The following is an 18,293-nucleotide window of genomic DNA, read 5'->3' as shown; positions in this document are numbered from 1 at the left end:
CTTGGCCGCAGGTTTGGGACGAACTTCATGCTGTCCGGGAGCGTGTGATCACAGCCTCTATGTATGCGCTCGCTAGCTCTAGGGCGTACACGAAAACAGTGACGTCAAGACTGCCGAGCAGCGAAGGCCGCCGCCTTTGGGTCCTTTCGTATAAACCAAGATTTGAACCAATAGACAAGCCTACAAATAAATATTTACGCTGCCTTCAACCATTCAGCGGCCCATTCAATGATTTCACGGCTGGTGGGCACCGAAACCAATGTTGAAAAGATAACACGAACATTTCGCATCAGTGCGCGTTTAAAAAGGGGGCACTGTAGCCTACCATCTCAAAACGCTTGCAGCGTGACTCTGAGGATGTGTAATTCATCCTGCAGTATCTACCGAGCTCGCATTTTCTGGTGTAAGAAGTCTTAAGTTTGCCGCAGATTTCTTTTCTTAAGCCGAAGATCGCGCTCGTGACTGATCACTATCCTGAGAACAGGCTTAACAGACATAGGTAGTAAAAGCGTAATCCGGGGGGCCGAATTCTCTAAAAAACGGGCGTCGCTTTGAAACAACGGTGTAGCGCCATGCAAATGCATGTGTTCTGGGGTTGGGGCCGCCGCTTTGGGGTGTTTATCACAGGGACTGCGCCGCAGAAAAGCAGTGTGGCAAGGGCGCGAAGCTACGAGCGAAACGACTGGGGGCAGTGGGTGTCACTTCGCGCCCTTGCCACACTGCTTTTCTGCGGCGCAGTCCCTGTGATAAACACCCCAAAGCGGCGGCCCCAACCCCAGAACACATGCATTTGCATGGCGCTACACCGTCGTTTCAAAGCGACGCCCCGTCGTTTTAGAGAATTCGGCCCCGGGACACTTTTCTAATTGCCTACACCCCAAGTATTATACTTCAGCTTTTCTTCCAGGCGGTATTACTTGATCTTGTGCACTTCCCACCGTATTTTCTATTAGATCACGAGTCGAGTTACACCATCCTGCTTGATTCGCTATACTTAGGTGTTATATCCGCGTTATCTATCCCGGATGTCCCCTGCGGGTGTATTCCTTTTACGCACATCCATTCTCACGCAGGAATCGCTTCGTGCCTTCCCTGTTCATCGCCATCGCCCATGGTTCCTACGACGACAGGGGACGTTCGGACTGCCGCATCCTCCCGCCGACGTGGCTCTCTACCTCGATCCCAAAATCCATTAAGCCGTCAGATATCAAATACGGACGCACACTGGTGAGAGAAAAGTGCCAAACTTTTCGCGTCTTTTTATTAAATTATAAAAGTTGAATTCTAGGTGCAGGCCAAATTCTGAGAGGAATTGCTGGCTCATTTATTGCTTCAAGACAATTAGACACGTGAATAAGGATTCTGACGATTATTTCCTTCTAACCTCTCGGATTCCGTGCGGGCAATCGCGATACGAAATGCATATTTCGCGATATCCTATGGCGACCTCATGACTACACGCAGATACCACATCAAAGGCTAACAGATAAATATTGTAGACGTTGCGACTTAAGCTCTTAGAGAGACAAAAATGAGACCGAAAACAAATCTTGACAAGCTGAAATATTTACGGTATTTAAACGTTACGATATGCAGTAGGGGGCTTCTTTCCCAGGCTTCATTTGCGATATTTTTGTTCATATCATCTCTAAAACGTGCGTTTGTGAGTGGTGAAATTCCTTGGAACCGGCAATTTCCACGGTTCTAGGCTCCCGCTGAAGTTTTTGATGGCTTTTGTTATCAATTTCGGCAGTTTAAGGTGTTGCACCTTACCTCACAATTCTGTGACAAATGCCTTCTCTGTTTGATGAGCATGTAAAGAAATGCCGCAACTGCAATCCAAAGTCCAAACCTTGAAGGGCTTGTAAGGGTGGCTGCATTCGTTATGTTAAAACAAGAAGTATTATTTACATGTAGAGTTCAAACACTTCTGCGAGCTATTTTTTGGATGACTTTTAGCGGTAGAATTCAGTAGAAATGTAGAAAAAAAAGTCATTAGCTTCAGCGGGATTGACATTTAAATTCCGATTTAACGCCGGGTGCTACTGCACTGGCTCTTACGGCTGCATGTCAAAGCTTATTCTCGAAGATTGCTACCGCGCTTTATACCTTAACCTACTAGTTCAATAATGGCAAATCAAAATCGTAGCTTTACTAATTTGGTTGTCTAACTTCCCAGTCTCCCATGCAAAGTGTACAAAATTCAATAATGAAAAATATAGATGCAACATCAAACCATATTCCACCGCGTCGTCCCTAATTTAGACATAAAGGCGAAATGCAACCAGGTTAAATTAAAAAAAACGGAGTTTTGATAACCCAATCTGCTGTATTTTCCACAAAAAGAACGTTTTTAAACTTCAAAGGTATGTAGGAAATATAAGAAAACTTTTAAATTTTACACTAAGATGTCAGCAGCGGCGCAACGAATACTAAAAGCTTAGCTATCCGTGTATGACTTCCCGTCAGCTTTGGAGCAGAACTCTCGAACAGGCCTATACGCCCGGCTACAGAATCCCAGTCATGTTTCTTGGCGGTGGCATTGTACGGCAGATGCCAATCGCGGTATGAAGATTCTGTAGTATCATCAAGACACCGCCATATATTTTTTCCGCAGTAGCAGTTCCTTCACTCGCATTCGTTATTTCGTAGAATGTTTGTCTGTATTTTGCTACAACGCTGTCGTCGCTGTTTTTGGGACAAAACAGAGGTCGTTGTTATGAGGAGGCAGCAGTGTTTCTAAGAAACCAGATTTCAATTCTGTCTTCATGGCCCCTAAAGACACTTACTATTGAATGTGCAAGGTTTCCAAAAAAACCTTGGAATTTTGTTGAAAGATTTAGAGCAGTTTATAACTTACCCGTGTGACAACTGCTGGAATGCCATTTTCACTCAGCTTTAACTTTTGCCGGAATCAACTCTCTTGCAATTCGAACCTATTCCATACCTTTTGCTGTGTGCTACATTTGCTATGATGCGGTAATATTGGGTCCGCACTACAGTTCGGACTCTGGTTATTGCGTTTAAAAAAGAGGACTTGTTCTGGGGCTGGCCCTAACCCCACTCTGTCCTCGTATCACGTCATCCTCTCAGCGGAGCATCTTTCTGCTCCACAAAAACCGGTTAGCAGTACTGTAAAGAAATCCTAAAAAATAACAAAATGGGGCTAGGGCCTTCACACCTTGATGAACGCAGGCATACATTGTACCCAAAAAAACAGCATTCCACGGAATGCATTGCTGTTTAGAGGTGAAGGCGACATTAGTGAATTTTTTGGTACAAGCTTGGTCTTTGTAAGCAGACTTTCCTGCATTGCTTGATGCGCAGTGAAGCATGGCCATCAAGGTTGGAGTGGGATTGCCGAAAAATTCTGCAACTCTTCTTTTGTCTAAATCATCTGGCAACAAATTTAGTAACTAAGAAGACCCTACCATAACCCCGATTTTTATAACTTCAAATGACTAATTCTCAGTGAAGTTGTAGGCGCTACGTCAGAGTAAACGGCTTTAACGGCTGTGTTAACGGAACTGCCCTGAAAAAAATTACTTCAAATTTATTCGCTAAGACTGCTCTAACGTTACGCATACGAAAGAACCGGAAGCGAAGCAGAATCTTTGAAAAAACAATCCACTATTTCGCTGTTTCAGCAGATTTCACACTGAATGGAACTTGGTTTATTTTTTTAACCAATGCCCCACGAATGCAGAACCAGATCTGCGACCTGCTTTCGGAGGTGTCCAGTGCTGGCGTCCAAGTTCCTGTTGCTATCTCTTTCTCGCTGAGCGGCCGCCGGTACAAGCCTCATCAAAGCGGTATTTTCTCCGCCAATACGCACGACTACGAGCTATTCCGTCCATGCGGGGGATTTAAATGGAATTACTACGTCAGCCCGGGTGAGGTGAGCTGACTACTGGAAAACAACGACATCAAAACTGGCGAGCGAGAAAGGGGAATATTGAGCGACTACTTACAGCAGTACGGATGGCTGATGCCGCTGCTAGGTTCTAAGGATTCTAGGCATACGGCGGAGTTAGCGCAACCGTTTAAGACGCCTGAACTTAGAACCCGGGAGTGGGAAGGATTTTTTTTTGTCTTGAAGGGTCCATTCCTTTGCACCGCCGTAGGTGGGATTAGGGGTTGCAGAAATATTGTACTTAAACCTTCACAGTATCCAAGGTCTATAACAAGGTAAGCTCGTTTCTGTTCTTAAGGGCAACCATCAGGTTTCAAAATGTTTATGAACACTTATACGGCGCAGCACAAAACCACTGCGTTTCACAACGGCAGCATTTTAGGTAACAAATCAATCAAAGACGCACGTTTGGAAGCAATTGTCTTGCTCCGATCAGACAACCATGTAAGATAAATGATGCAGCGAAGCGACATTGCAGACAATTCGTATTTTCTTTATCCAAACCTGTTCTTGAAACCTCCTATACCTCATCCATAAATTTTTATTTTTTTATTTAGAACATACTGCTAGCCTCTTAGTGGAGGCTTTTGCAGGAATTGGGTAATACATTCAGAACAATGACATAGCACATGTCTATTAAACTTTCATAGCACACTTCGCTTTTTAAACCGAGCAATGACATAGCACATACCAGAAAGAAATTCAAGGCACACTTCACGTTTACAATGTACTATTTGCAGAAGGGAAACGTAAAGCATGAAAAATAAGAACCATGTAGGAATTCTGCGGCAGTACACTATTTAAGATTGCACAATATACCATTTTTGTGAACCAAAATTCGCCACGGGGGATAAAGATGACGAGTGAACGATAAAAAGAACACGCACATGCACATGCACACAAAAATGACAGACTGAAAACCACAATAAATAAGTTATACGGGCACTGCTCAGACATGGTCCAGGATTGATACTGCTGACATAAAAGCATCAAGGGTTCTGCATGCAACCACGTTCTCTGGTAACCAGTTTCAATCTCTGATTGCTTGGGGAAAAATGAGTACTTGAATGTGTCTGTGTAGAATCTATATTGCGTTAAATGTCAGCTGTGCTTCGCTATACTGCTTCTGGTATTAGATGATGTTAAGAAATGAGTTTTTTTTTCAATCCTGAGTCCATCATTTAAAAGAACAAATACAAATTTTTGGCGAGAGACTCTAGAGCGACTGCTCATAGTTGGGAGGTCAGCACGGGCGAGAAGCTCTGTGGGAGAGTCGTGGCGTCGGTACTTGTTGAAAATAATCCTAACAGCTTGTCTCTGAACACTTTTAATTTTTCTAGGCACGTTTTAGTGTGTGGGAACCAAATTATTATCTCGTATTCTAGTATAGAGCGTACTAAGTAAATATAGGCAAGTAGTTTGGTCTCAGATGACGCTGATTTCAGCGAGCGTTTGTGACAGTAGAGCGCAGAAAGGGTCTTACAGTAATATACGATACGTGTTTATTAAACTTCGGGTCAGCAGAGGTAATAACTCCCAAATATTCATATTCAACCCGCCGTGGTGGCTCAGTGGCTAAGGCGTTGCGCTGCTGAGCACGAGGTCGCGGGTTCGATTCCCGGCCGCGGCGGCCCCTTTTCTGATGGAAACGAAAAGCAAAAACGCCCGTGTGTACGGGATTTCGGCGCACGTTAAAGGTCCACAGGGGGTCAAAATTAATCCGGAGCCCTCCAATACGGCGCGCCTCATCGCCTAAATTGCGTCGGCGCGTTAAACCCTACAATCAATCAATCAATCAATCAATCAAATATTTGTTTTCATCCACTCTTAAGAACGTGTTCATCAACCATATACTGGTACATGGATGGCACTTTTTTTCTAGTAACAGTCATACATACAGGCTTGTCGAAGTTAAGTAAGATTTGCCAGTCGTGGCACCATTTAGAAAATGTTTTTAGCGCGTTATTTAGCAATATTTGATCGTTCTGGGTGTTTATTTCTCTGTAGATAATGCAATAATCTGCAAACAACCGTACTGTTGCATTTATCTTATTTGATATATCATTTATAAACCAAAGAAACAAGATGGGGCCTAATAGTGCTCCCTGTGGGACACCCGACGTAACTTTCACCGTAACTGAGCATTGTCCTTCAAGTTCTACGTACTGCATACGATGTATCAAATAAGCGGACAACCAATTTGTAATTTTTAAAGCAAATCTTGTTACCTCTATCCCCCATGGGTTCTTTCGCCACCGTTGGTGTCACCAGAAAACTCCAGCGAACAAATAAAAGAATTTACTGGCACCGCTGGGAATCGAACCTGGAACTAAGAGACTAACAAAGCGAGAGGCCGTTGTCTTACCGATTTAGCTACGAGCCCTTTTTTTTCTTTATTTCCAAACAAGCACCGCTTTTAAACACATAAACATCAGTGTCACAACAAGACCATACTCAAACATAAAATCGCTGCTCCCGCTCTGGGATACAGCACTGGTTGCTAAAATATTTTTATCTTTGTTAGCCTTTCCACTTGTGACAGCCATTCCGGAACACTTTGTTGGGCCTTTTTCAATTCAACAAACGCAACAATAGCCTCCTGAAAATACTCTCTGATTGGGCGCGCGTCAATGTCCGAGTGACAGACTGCCAGCCGACACCTCCATATGCTGTGCAGGCCCAATAATATTATTAGATCTAGCCGTACACCCTCCTCATCATGTTCAACGGACAAATACCGGATGCCATGGGCATCGACTGGCAGATCATTTTTCAATGTACGCTCCAGCACATCCCAGAAGAATACACCATCCCAACAGTCGATGAAGACATGTTCAATGTTTTCCTGTTTCTTGCACAACCAACACTGTTCCCCCCATGGCATAAAGAGGTCCTTTTCTTGCATCCATGTCTTGACAAGGAGTGTTCCGGTAAGTAATTTAAAGAAAAACGTTTTAATCCCTTGTGCAACGGGCATTTTCTTGACCCGCTTTAACACGTCTCCACCAGGGCCTGCTGAGTACGTTATTCTGTACAACGAAACCGGGAGAACTGTATCACAAAGATCACCATACAGTCGCTTTCTTAAAACTGCACTCAGACAATCCAACAAAAATCGCACAGCTAGAAAACAAAATGACTCAACAACTTCTTTTAAGTAGCCACGTATACCTCCCGGCAAACATAATGTCGTAACTCTAAACTGTGGCAGAACCCTGCCTAATCTAATTTGACAAACCGTGCGCAAAAACGGGTCTTTAACATCCCGCAAAAAAAGAAAACGGTTTACCAACTGACGTAAAAAGAAATGCGTTAACCCTAAATCCCCATCACGAACGCGCCGAAAGAGGTTTGTACGACTGCTTCGTTCCCAGGACGAACCCCAAATAAATACTGCAAAAACACGGTGCAGCTTTTGAACATTTGCCCGTGAACAATGGAGTACTTGCAATACATGCCAAAGTTTGCTCACCATGAATAGGTTGCAAACCGTTGCGCGAGCAAAGATCGACAAACTTGTGCCCTTCCACTTCTCTGCCTTCTCTCGTAGTTCCACAGCTTGTTTCCGCCAATAAGGGTCACTATCGGTATAATACTCTGGCGGCACGCCTAGGTACTTCACGGGCGTCGTTACCCAGTTGATATTCTTAAATACCACCGGTGTTGTACTCCACTCTCCATGCCATATTCCCAGGCACTTGTCCCAGTTCACGGCGCATCCACTCACATGACAAAACCATTTCACTAAGTTAACGACTTGAGCGACGCTTTCTTGATCTACGCAGAAAATAGCAATATCGTCTGCGTAAGCTAAACTCGAACCTCAGCTGCATGAAGTTGAAATCCCTTGACAGTTTCATTTGTAATTATGGTTAAACACAATGATTCAGTGTATATGCAGAAGAGGAGAGGTGACAGAGGACACCCCTGCCTCACCGACCTCTGCATTTCTATGCGCCTTCCCAACACCTTGTTAACAATTATTCTGGTTGTACACTTGTTGTAGGCCATGCGAACACCTTCTAGGATAACAGAGCCGATGTTAACCTGCTCTAATACTGCCATAGGCCAATCGTGTGGCACGCGGTCGAACGCTATATCGAGGTCCACTTGTAGCATTGCTACACCGGTTTGCATCACATCACAGCTCTCGAGTACACTCCGAGCCTTGTGTATGTTCGTGAAAATTGATCGTGCTTTTATCCCACATGTTTGATGCGGTCCCACTATGATGCCAATAACAGTCTGTAACCTTTTAGCCAGTATTTTCATTATATTTTGTAGTCAACGTTAGTTAAGCTTATTGGGCGGTACGACGGCACCTGACGAAGTTTGACAGTGTCTTCTGTTTTAGGAATTAAAATGATGTGGGCAGCCGAAAACGACGGTGGCATCACCCCTAACATAAAAGCTTCTCTAAATACTGCTGTTAACACTGGGGATATCTCATGTTTAAAGAACTTATAAAAAGCCGCACTCAAGCCATCAGGACCTGGTGACTTTCCAAGGTTTAGGTTATTAATCGCTTCTTTCACTTCCTCTACCGTGATGGGGGATTCTAATGGTAACCTTGTTTCGTCATCGATTTTTGGCAGCAGAGACACAAATTCACGTTCAAACTTCTCAAGTTGAATAGCGCTTCTCGAAAAAAAGGTACTGTAGTGCTCAAAAAAAGCACGTTCTATGTCTATGTTTTCGCCGCTGACTACGCCGTTGTACTCATTTTCTGTAATTTCGTTGCGGTGAGCGTATCTTTTTTCTGTCCCCAGTGATCTCTTGGTGGGTATTTCGCCCGCTATCAATTTTTCCGCTCTCGCTCTGACGAGCGCTGCGTGATAACGTTCGGCGTCTATCAGCTCAAGTTTTGCTTTTGTGGCCTTTATATCATCTTTAAACGACCCCGGGACTTGGCTTTCTTCTTCGAACATTGCCTGCAAACAAGGTCGCAAGAAGCTTTCTTGCTTTTGTCTTTCGTTCTTAATAGCGGTTCCTCTTTCGATTGCTTGCATTTTTGTTTTTTGCTTAAAGTGCTCCCATTGAACTCCTAATTTTTTGCTGCTACTATTACCAATATTTTCTACAGTTGCTCTTGCTTGCTGCATAAAAACATCGTCCTCTAAAAGTTTATCGTTAAATTTCCATAGATCCCAAGTAAATTTACTTCTGTTTTCGATTTTACTTCCCAAGCTAAACGATACTAAGCAGTGGTCGGAGAACGAAACAGAGCGCACGCTGTAGTCACAACACCATGGCAGCAGCTCAGCTGAAATATACGCCCTATCCAAGCGGGCGTGACTAGCCCCTTGAAAATGCGAATAATGTACATCTCTTCCACTGCTAACACACTCTCCCACGTCCTCTAAACCGAGATCGTTCACCATTTCACATAATAAAATTGTGCTTTCGTCATGATAAGGTGTACAGCTGGTTTTGTCTCGTGCGGAGCATACACCCATTAACTCTATGTGTCGATCACCACTGTGGTATGTTCTGATTTCCTCGAAAAAATCGCGTCTTTCTTGCACTCTTGTTGGTGCATAAACACAAATCACTCGCCACTGGCTTGTTGAAAAAGCATAGTCACAAACTACGAAGCGTTCGTTTAGGCACACTGTGACATTTTAGACTACCACCCCTAATGACTTGCGAATCAGGAGAACACACCCCGCCGACATTCCAACCGCGTGACTAACACATGCATAATAGTTTGCTGTATAGGGACGCACTATACAGTCGGTCTGATCCTCACTTTTGACTTTTGTCTCCTGTATGGCGACGACGTCTAGGTCTCGCTCCGTAACCATGCGGTACAGCTGATTCTGCTTTCGCTTAGGTGAAAGTCCTCGTGCATTGAGGGTAGGTATTCTAAAGGGCTTACAGAGGGCCGACATTTTGGAGGGACCAGACCAAGTGTAAAGTGCTTACCTTTATCTCACGCCATACAGTGTGCCCGGACCTACATGTGGTAAGGTGATTTTCGTGCCGCCTTTTCCCGGCGACGCCACCCCTGGCTTAGTAGTGGCGGCTCGCTGATTCTTCTTTCCCCGACCAGCCTGCCACGCGGTTCTGGCTTTCGCTGGTTTGGTTCGTCCGCAGTCTCCGGGCCATCTTCGTGCCGACGCTTGCTCGGCTGAACCTCGAGGTCCATCCTCTCGCTCTCATCCTTGGTTGTTCCAGCACTGTCCCCGTCGTGAGCGGTGGCCTGCCGAGGCGGATCGGCTGCTGGCGCGCTACGCCCCTCCGCCGTCAGTGGCTTGCTCTCGTCCTTTCTTGTGGTATCCGCGTCCGTTTCCGGCTCGGGGTGGTGGGTCTTGGGTTCAGGTGCTGCGGGTGCCGCTGCTCCCTCTGCTTCTTCCTCGTCCATAACGAGTTCACTGTTGTCACTTTCGAAGCCTCGACCCACAGCCCGAGCGTACGAGCAGGTGCAGTCCGCCTTCTCGTGCCCAAAGGCGTGGCATTCCGATCACCTGGGGGCCCGGCATTCTCGGCGAATGTGCCCGGCTCTGCGGCACCTGAGGCACAGTGGGGCACGCCCAGGCACCGCGACGAGCGCCGTGCCGGGGCCTAACCGCAGCTGGTGGGGAAGCCTGTCCGGCGTGACACCTACATACAAAACTAGGCGCACAATCCGGGTTGTCGACTCGGAGCTCTCAAAGTCCTGAACACGCCACTTGTCACTCGTCACCTAATTCACGTCGCCGTACTCGGCGAATATCTTCCTTATCGTCTCGTTGGTAACGTTGAAGGCGACCTAGTGCAGCTTCAACCGAAGTTCGTGCCTTACGGGGTCGACTACAAGGCATGGCCGTCCTTTCACGCTCAATGGGCCGCTTTCCAACAGTTTTTTCTTCGCTCCGTCCGTCCAAAAATTTATCAGCCAAACGTGAGACATCTGGTAGGCCCCTATGCCACAAACTTCCTGTATTACTCCGGTGTCTTTCAACGGCTGCCTGAAGTCGTCAATTCTGTACGGTCGACCGCCGACGTCGCAGTGCAGAACAACCACACGTTTCATCGCTTCTCCGGTGGGAAGGGGGGGGGGGGGGCAGAACAACACGGTAATCCTTGGGCAAAGAAGAAACCGGTTCACCACGGCCGGCATTGGCCGCTATCGCAGCTCGCACGAAGCCATCCATCCTGCGTCCGCTCCTATCGCCAGCCGGAAACAGAATGCTTAGCTACGAGCCCACACGAAGACGAGGAAGACAGGTGGTGTACTCGCCAAGCACATATACGGGTTTACCCCCTGTGTTCTCGCTGAATGCCACGTGAAAGCGTCACGCGACCACTCACGCCCATCTAGCGGTACTGTGCGCACCTTGCTCATGTGCTAACAGCTAGAAAAATAAAGGAAGATCACACCAATGCATGGCATCTCACTTTTAGTACGCCAATGTGCTAAAGCCTGTGGCCTCCAGTGTTCACGTAAAAAATCACAGGTCCTTGTCGTCCACTCTCACGCCAAATCAAGGAATACGATTCCATTGATCTCAATAGTTTAAGGACTAAAAATTTCACCAGGTTTGCCGCAAATAACAACTTCTTATTACCAACTGTACATACTAATTACGGCAAGAAAACTTCTTGCTTCGCTGCAATATCATTTTGGAATAGCCTCCCTTTTGCTGTAAAATCATTATCGTCTATAACAAGCTTTAAAACTTCCTTGAAAAATTTTTTGTTGTAATTAACTTCAAGTATGGACTTCCACTGTATTTTTTTTGGTTATTATTGCCATTCACTTGTCTATACGTCTACATTTATGGCTTTGCACTACATTGTGTTTTGTTGCTTCAAATATTGTGCATTTATATGTAACTTAGTTTAAACCAATGTTTGCCAATCATAATACTATGCAGTTATGTGTACTTCTCTTCTCTCTTCTGTAGGTTTGCTCATGTTTATTTCTTAATGACTGCTCCGACAAACTTACTTTGTGCGTTTGTATAGAGGGTCCCGTTACAGTCTGCGGACTCTGGGACCCTCTTCTGTATATTAATATGCTTGTATACCTGTACTCAAAAATAAACTTGATTTTGATTTGATTTGATTTGAAAATACTCCTTGATGGCTAGGCCATCACTCCAAGCCCCAGCATCAAGATCCTGGGCCTACATCTCGAGTCTAACACAAGAGTGACCTCTCCTTGCAGCGCCTCAAAAACAGCATTAATCCAATCATACACATATTCAGGCGAGTTGCCACCACGAAGCGAGGCCTAAAGGAATCCGGTGCCTTTCAATTAATCGAAGCTTTTGTCCTCTCGAGAGTCACTTACCTCAACCCCCTGTCTTCTTCTCAACAAGGAAGACATACAGATGCTTTATATAATGATTATAACGGCGGTCGAGCGGGCCATTGGTCTTCTCATGAGTGGCTCCACACAGAGGCTGCTTAGCACGGGGCTCCACAACATGGTGGAAGAGCTGATAGAAGGCCATCTTTCTAACCAGAACGTTCGACTCAAAACTGCGGTGGGTAACCGCATGCTTCACCAGGTTGGCTGGGAAGCCCAGAATGTCACTCCGCTTGACGTACTCCCAGACTCTTGGCGACTAAAACTAAAGATGTTCCCTTTGCTTAGAAATATGAACCCCTCACATGACGAGGGCCACCGAAAAGCACGGGCTCAAGCGCTAAACACCACCGTCGGTGGGGATGATGCAGTTATCTACACAGACGCCTCCAAACATAGAGGACAGCAATACGCCATCATCGTGGCTACCTCCAGAACGAACCTCCTCGCGTGTACCTCGCTTAGGACCCAAGAAATGACGGCAGCAGAAGAGGCAGTCATAACCCTGGATCTCACTCAACCAGGGGCTCGGAGGGTAGTCACCGATTTCCAGCAAGCCTACTGGAATTACCAGCCGGGTTGGGTGTCCTGACCTGCACTGCGCGTGGTAAAAAAACACTCCCCAAACGTTTCCATTCAGCTCATGTGGACACCCTCTCACGCTTCAATGGAGGGAAACAAATACGCCCACCCAACAAGCCTGCGCTTTTACCTCCCGGGCTATGGAGCTGCACGAGGACAGTCACCCGCTTGTCACGTGCAGGAATATAACCCAGCATTATCGCCTTCTTAGACAGACCGTACCTTCGACTTACCCTGACCTTGCTAGAGAACAACAAACTACACTACGGCTCATACAATCCGGGCTACTTCCCACAGCCTACGCGTCTTCACTTAATGCATCCGAATCGCTACGACGCTGAATGTAAATTTTGCTCAGAAGTAGGAACACTCCGCCCCGTAATCGGGGTGTGTGGCTTTAGCCCCGAGCACCCTCCTCTCTTTCCGTGAACTACCAACAAGAGCAATGAGAGATGCTGCCGTCCTTGCCCTCTCTACCTACCCAGCTTCAGCGGGTGGACAGAACACAGGCCGCGCGGACTGCATATGGGCCCCACAGAAGAAGTAATAATTCCCCAGGGTTGCACTCTGGGCCGTTCAGAAATCTGAACAGAAGCATGTCTTCCTCCTCCTCCTTCTCTGCCGCAAATCTCGTCGCCTCCGTCCGCGGCGCAGAGACGGAGAAGTCAGATCGTGTAACACCGGGTTGGAGCTTTAGCTTTATGAAAAAAGTTTCCTTTCTTGCGCTACAGCAATGCAACTCAACCAAACATCGTTTATGCATCAAGCATTGAATTAACCATACCAAGAATATCACTTTGAAGTAATTAATGGTGTCGTTAAGTGCATTTCACTTTTCTCTTGTTTTACTATTTGTAGAGCGATGTGAGTGAATTTAAGTGACGTTGCTTGGGTAATCGTTATGGGTGCCCTTTACAGCTTTGCTTCCCAACCACATTCACGGGGTGGATTGGCGCGATTTTTTCCAGGTCCGATAACGTTAAGTAGTTTAAATTGAAATTTTGGATGTGACACGCGATCGAAACCTTTTGATAGGTTAAGAAATATAATATCCGCCTGGCCACGCTTGTCTATTGTTCGTGGAAGGTCGTGAAAGTTTTCTAGCAATTGAGTAGTAGTTGAGCGCCGTTTTTGAAATCCGTGTTGATTTTTATTTATCACGTTATTTGCCACAACAAAGGCTAATATGTGTTTCAGTACTATATGTTTTATTATTTTACATGCAGTGCAAGTGAGTGAAATAGGTAGAAAATTTGAAAGATAGTTCTCATTTCCTGACTTGTGGATCGGAACTACCTTAGCGATTTTCCAATCTCCGTGGACGTCACATGTATCCAAAGATTTTTTATAGATAAGCAGCAGGCATTTGCTCACCCACTCCACGTATCTTCTAAGAAAAGAATTCGGTATGTTGTCAGGAACACATGATTTTTAATATCTAGGGCAAGTAACAAGGACAGAATTCCGGCTTTACTTAAATGTATTTCATCGAGCCTGCTTTTATCGAAACTTGGGGGGTAAAAGGGGGCGTAATGCCGTTATGGACCGTAAATACAGACTGGAAATAATTATTAAACTGCTCAGCTTTAACCAATGCGTCTGCAGTAGGCAAATTACTATGCTTGCGTTTTCCCGAATTTAAGTATCGCCAGAACTTATCCGGGGAAGCTTTTATAAAGTTGCCTAACGTAACATTGATGTACTTATCTTTAGCACTTTGAACTAAAGTTTTAAGAGTTCGAGAGTTTACGCCAATGTCGTTTTTATACCTTTGTGAGCAATATTTGTTTTTGAGCTTTCGAAGTGTTGATAGCTTGCGCTTGAGATGTATGATCTCTCTTGTTATCCAAAGGTTAGTTTTTTTCGCTGTTTTTATTTTAGTTGGAATATATTTAGATATACAGTCTTCCACATTTGTCCTAAAACGTATCCACAAGCCGTCAACTCATACCATTCGGTCGTTTGAAAGAAGTTCAAAAGCTGGGTATGAAATTTCCATGTAGTCAAGCACACTGACGTCATCAGGGTTATCCCAGTCATATATACATTTTTTCCCTCTCCAGTTACGCACAATCCGAAACAATAACCAGCATTTTGTTGCCTTGTGATCAGATATGCCCTCGGCAACTTCCCAAGGAAGGCCATCTGTTGAAATGGTATCACTCACAAAGGTTAGATCCAGAATTTTCTGCGAAGAAGAAGTGACACGTGTGGGTTGCAAAATTATCTTCGTTAGTCCGAAGTTATAGGTTAAATCAAGCAGTGCTTCAGTGCTGGCCTTTTCGGCGGTTCCACTTTGAAGGTATTCCCACTCAAGGCCGGGAAGGTTATATTTACCGGTCAGAATAATTTTTTTTAGTCATGAAGGGGCCGTTGCATATATTCCTTCAGGACATGCATCGCATCAGAGCCTGCTCCCGGCGGACGATACATTGTTCCCCAGTAAATGAAAAACTTGCCTATGGTAAATTTACACCACAGGGCTTCTATACCATCAACGTCAGGCATTGGTGTAACGGGTAAATTATCGCTGACTAATATTGCAGTGCCACCCCCACGGGTGCTCCTGTCCTTTCGGAGAACAACATAGCCCGGCAGGAAGGTATGGCTGCTGCAGACATCACTAGAAAGCCACGTATAACAAATGGTAACAATGTCGGGGGAGTGTTCCAGTAAAAACGCTTCCATTTCAACTGTCTTGTTCACCCCACTTCTCGCGTTTACATTAATGACACAGGTGCATTTTGGTACTTCACGTTGATTTACTCTGTTCTTTACTTTAGCCGTTTTTTTGTACTTCTACTTTGACGCCCCTTTCTTCGTCCCACGTGTAGAGTGTGTCATATATTTTATCTTGTCATATACCAGCGAGACTTTCTCACGGTTACCCCGGTTCCTTCTGCAACTCTCCCAAAGGTGCTTTCTGATGTTACGTACTCTGACAGAAAAATCTTCGTTGACAGATATCTTGCTACCCTTGAGTTTGGGGTAGTTCTTAAGTATATTTATTTTGTGACTTAAATCTGGTAGCTTAAAGATAACACGCCGCACTTTGTCCTCCCTTTTTGCTCCTAGACGGTGTATTCTTACGATCCCAGATATGGTTACCTTAACTTTGTCCCGGATTAGCTTATTTATCAGCTCGGACTCAAGTTCTTCAGTTGTTTTGTTTTCTGTTTCTTGAATGCTGTAGAGGATAAGATCGGAGCGTCGACTATGACATTTTATGTCATCTATCTGTTTTCCGAACCTTCACAGGGCAGCTTCGATTCCATCCACTCTCTCTTCAACTTTAGTTATTCACTTTTTAGGTGTGTCAGCACATCCAACTTCTTGCGAATCCCGCCGAGTGAATCTCGCGCTGTTTTGTTGTCTTCCTTGATACTAGTTACATACGCGGCCATTTTTCGAATTTCTGCGGCAAGCTGCTCCAAAGTCGGACCGTGGTTGCTTTCAATATCGCCAGCTAACAACAATGCAATAACCAACAAGCGCAGACATCTGCCGTGGGCACGGCAACACCAACAGAAACACGCCATTGCTTTTGTAACATTTACCGAAGTGTTTTCTCACCTGAAAGAAAAATACGAAGTGGTTCGTCAATGGCATGCCCGTTGGGGTGTCACCGGGCCCAATGCCCGCGCCCGGAGGGATTCTTGCTATATAGCCATCAGATGCCGATGACGCTCCGGTTGTCGAGGTAAACCCGAGGAACATGTAGCGCGGTTCCTCCAGCTTGAACGGGGTGGGGCCTTAGCGCTGATAGGCTTTTGACGCGTCACAATGCTCGGTGTGAGCACCGCTTGACGATGCTGCCTCGTGAAGGATTGATGCGCAGTCGCAACCACCTTGGCCAAACCGAAAAAAACAGAGGACCTGAACGAAAAATACGAAGTGGTTCGTCAATGACATGTCCGTTGCGGTGTCGCCACGCATGCAGCATGCCGCTACAGGAGCGCCTGTCGCATTATCGTTACCTCTGTGACCACTATTTGCCTTTATTTTAACGTTTCGCACGATACAGCTGAAGCATGATGATTCCAGACACGCTCTTGTCGGACACCGCCGAACGAAGCCACGTTTTTACACGCTGAACAACGCTAAAGAAACGCCCGGTGGGGACATGCTATCCTGGGAAATATAATAGTCATTTGCTGAGCGCGGCTGCTCTTACGGTGTAAAATTAAGCAATTCTGAGAAATCATCCAGGCATTTATTGAGGTTGTTGTTCCTGCACGATTCACGCCAAAGTTGAGCTTTACAGTCGAAGTTGTCCGAAATTGCAGTATTTTGTAATGTCATCCCGAAGCTTCGTTTTGAAATCTTGCTTGTTCCTACGACGACTCTAGCTAATACAATGCACAAACAAGTGGGGGGGTCTCTTCAAAATTTTTGGGGGGAGTTTCCTTATTGGTGGTTTTCTGTTCTGCTACTGTTGCAGACACTGCACACACTTTTTGATGACCCGCGGTATGTCGTCTCCTATGTCAGGCCACCAGACGGATTCTTTGGCTGGCACCTTGGTTTTAGTTATGCCGAGGTTGCCCGTGTGCAGGTCGGGTCAATTGGCTCAGCGCAGGGAGTGGGCCACGAGCATTATTTCGCAGCATGAGCAGCTCATTTTCAAAGTGTAGCATGTGATATTCGTTCCCGAAGAGTTCGACTGCCTCTCCTAGTTCCCGTCGAAGATGTGGCCCACAATTTGTATTGCACTTAGCAAGTTTCTGGCAGACGTTGTCTCGTTGCTGCTCCTTGATAATTGTTTCGAGCCTTCCAGGTGCAGCCGGTGTCGTCGGCGTAAACAAGATCACATCAGCTTTTACGTCAACAGATAACTCATAGTCGCGTGTACCTTTTATGGGCAAGCTAGAAAGGGAGTGAACTACAATCACGTCTTTCCCAGGGACTTATAGCACGTTTTACTGGTACTGCATAAATCGTACGCGAAGCCATTCCCGTGTGGGTGTCAGTTCCGAGAGATTTGTGCTGCCCGAAAATGAGCATAGTTGCTTCTGGTATGTCTGGAATTCGAAGGGCGTTCCGAGTAGGTAAGCACTGAATAATTTTTTGCATGCCCAGACAAGTGCACACGCTTCTTTCTTTATTTCGGCGTACATCTTTTCTGTGTCCGCCATTGTATTGCTCCAAGATGGCAAGCTGGGCGAGTTGGTATTGGTTCATGGTGACAGAAAACAACCAGCGCAATAAAGACGAGGACAAGGGAGGTAACAGACGCCCGGGCTGTGTCTGTTACCTTCCTCGTCCTCGTCCTTCTTGCGCTGGTTGTTTTCTATCACCATGTCCATTGTTGTGCGTGACGCGTAGGCTCCTCCGACCCTCCAAATCCCATCGTCCCGCTTCCGATGGAGTATAGCGCCGAGTCCGTAAGAGGAGGCGTCTGCTGAGACGGTTGTTCGGTCTCAGCACTAATCGAGGAGGATAACTAAAGAGCTTTTTCCATGTGTCGAAGGCTTCCTGCTCAGGTATGTCTCAGACGAAGTC

Source organism: Haemaphysalis longicornis, unplaced genomic scaffold, assembly GCF_048455015.1.
Source record: "Haemaphysalis longicornis isolate Haplotype H1 unplaced genomic scaffold, Haemaphysalis longicornis Haplotype H1 scaffold_5, whole genome shotgun sequence".
Lineage (NCBI taxonomy): Eukaryota > Metazoa > Arthropoda > Arachnida > Ixodida > Ixodidae > Haemaphysalis > Haemaphysalis longicornis.
The sequence above is the reverse complement of the archived record's forward strand: the minus strand, read 5'-3'. Positions refer to the sequence as shown.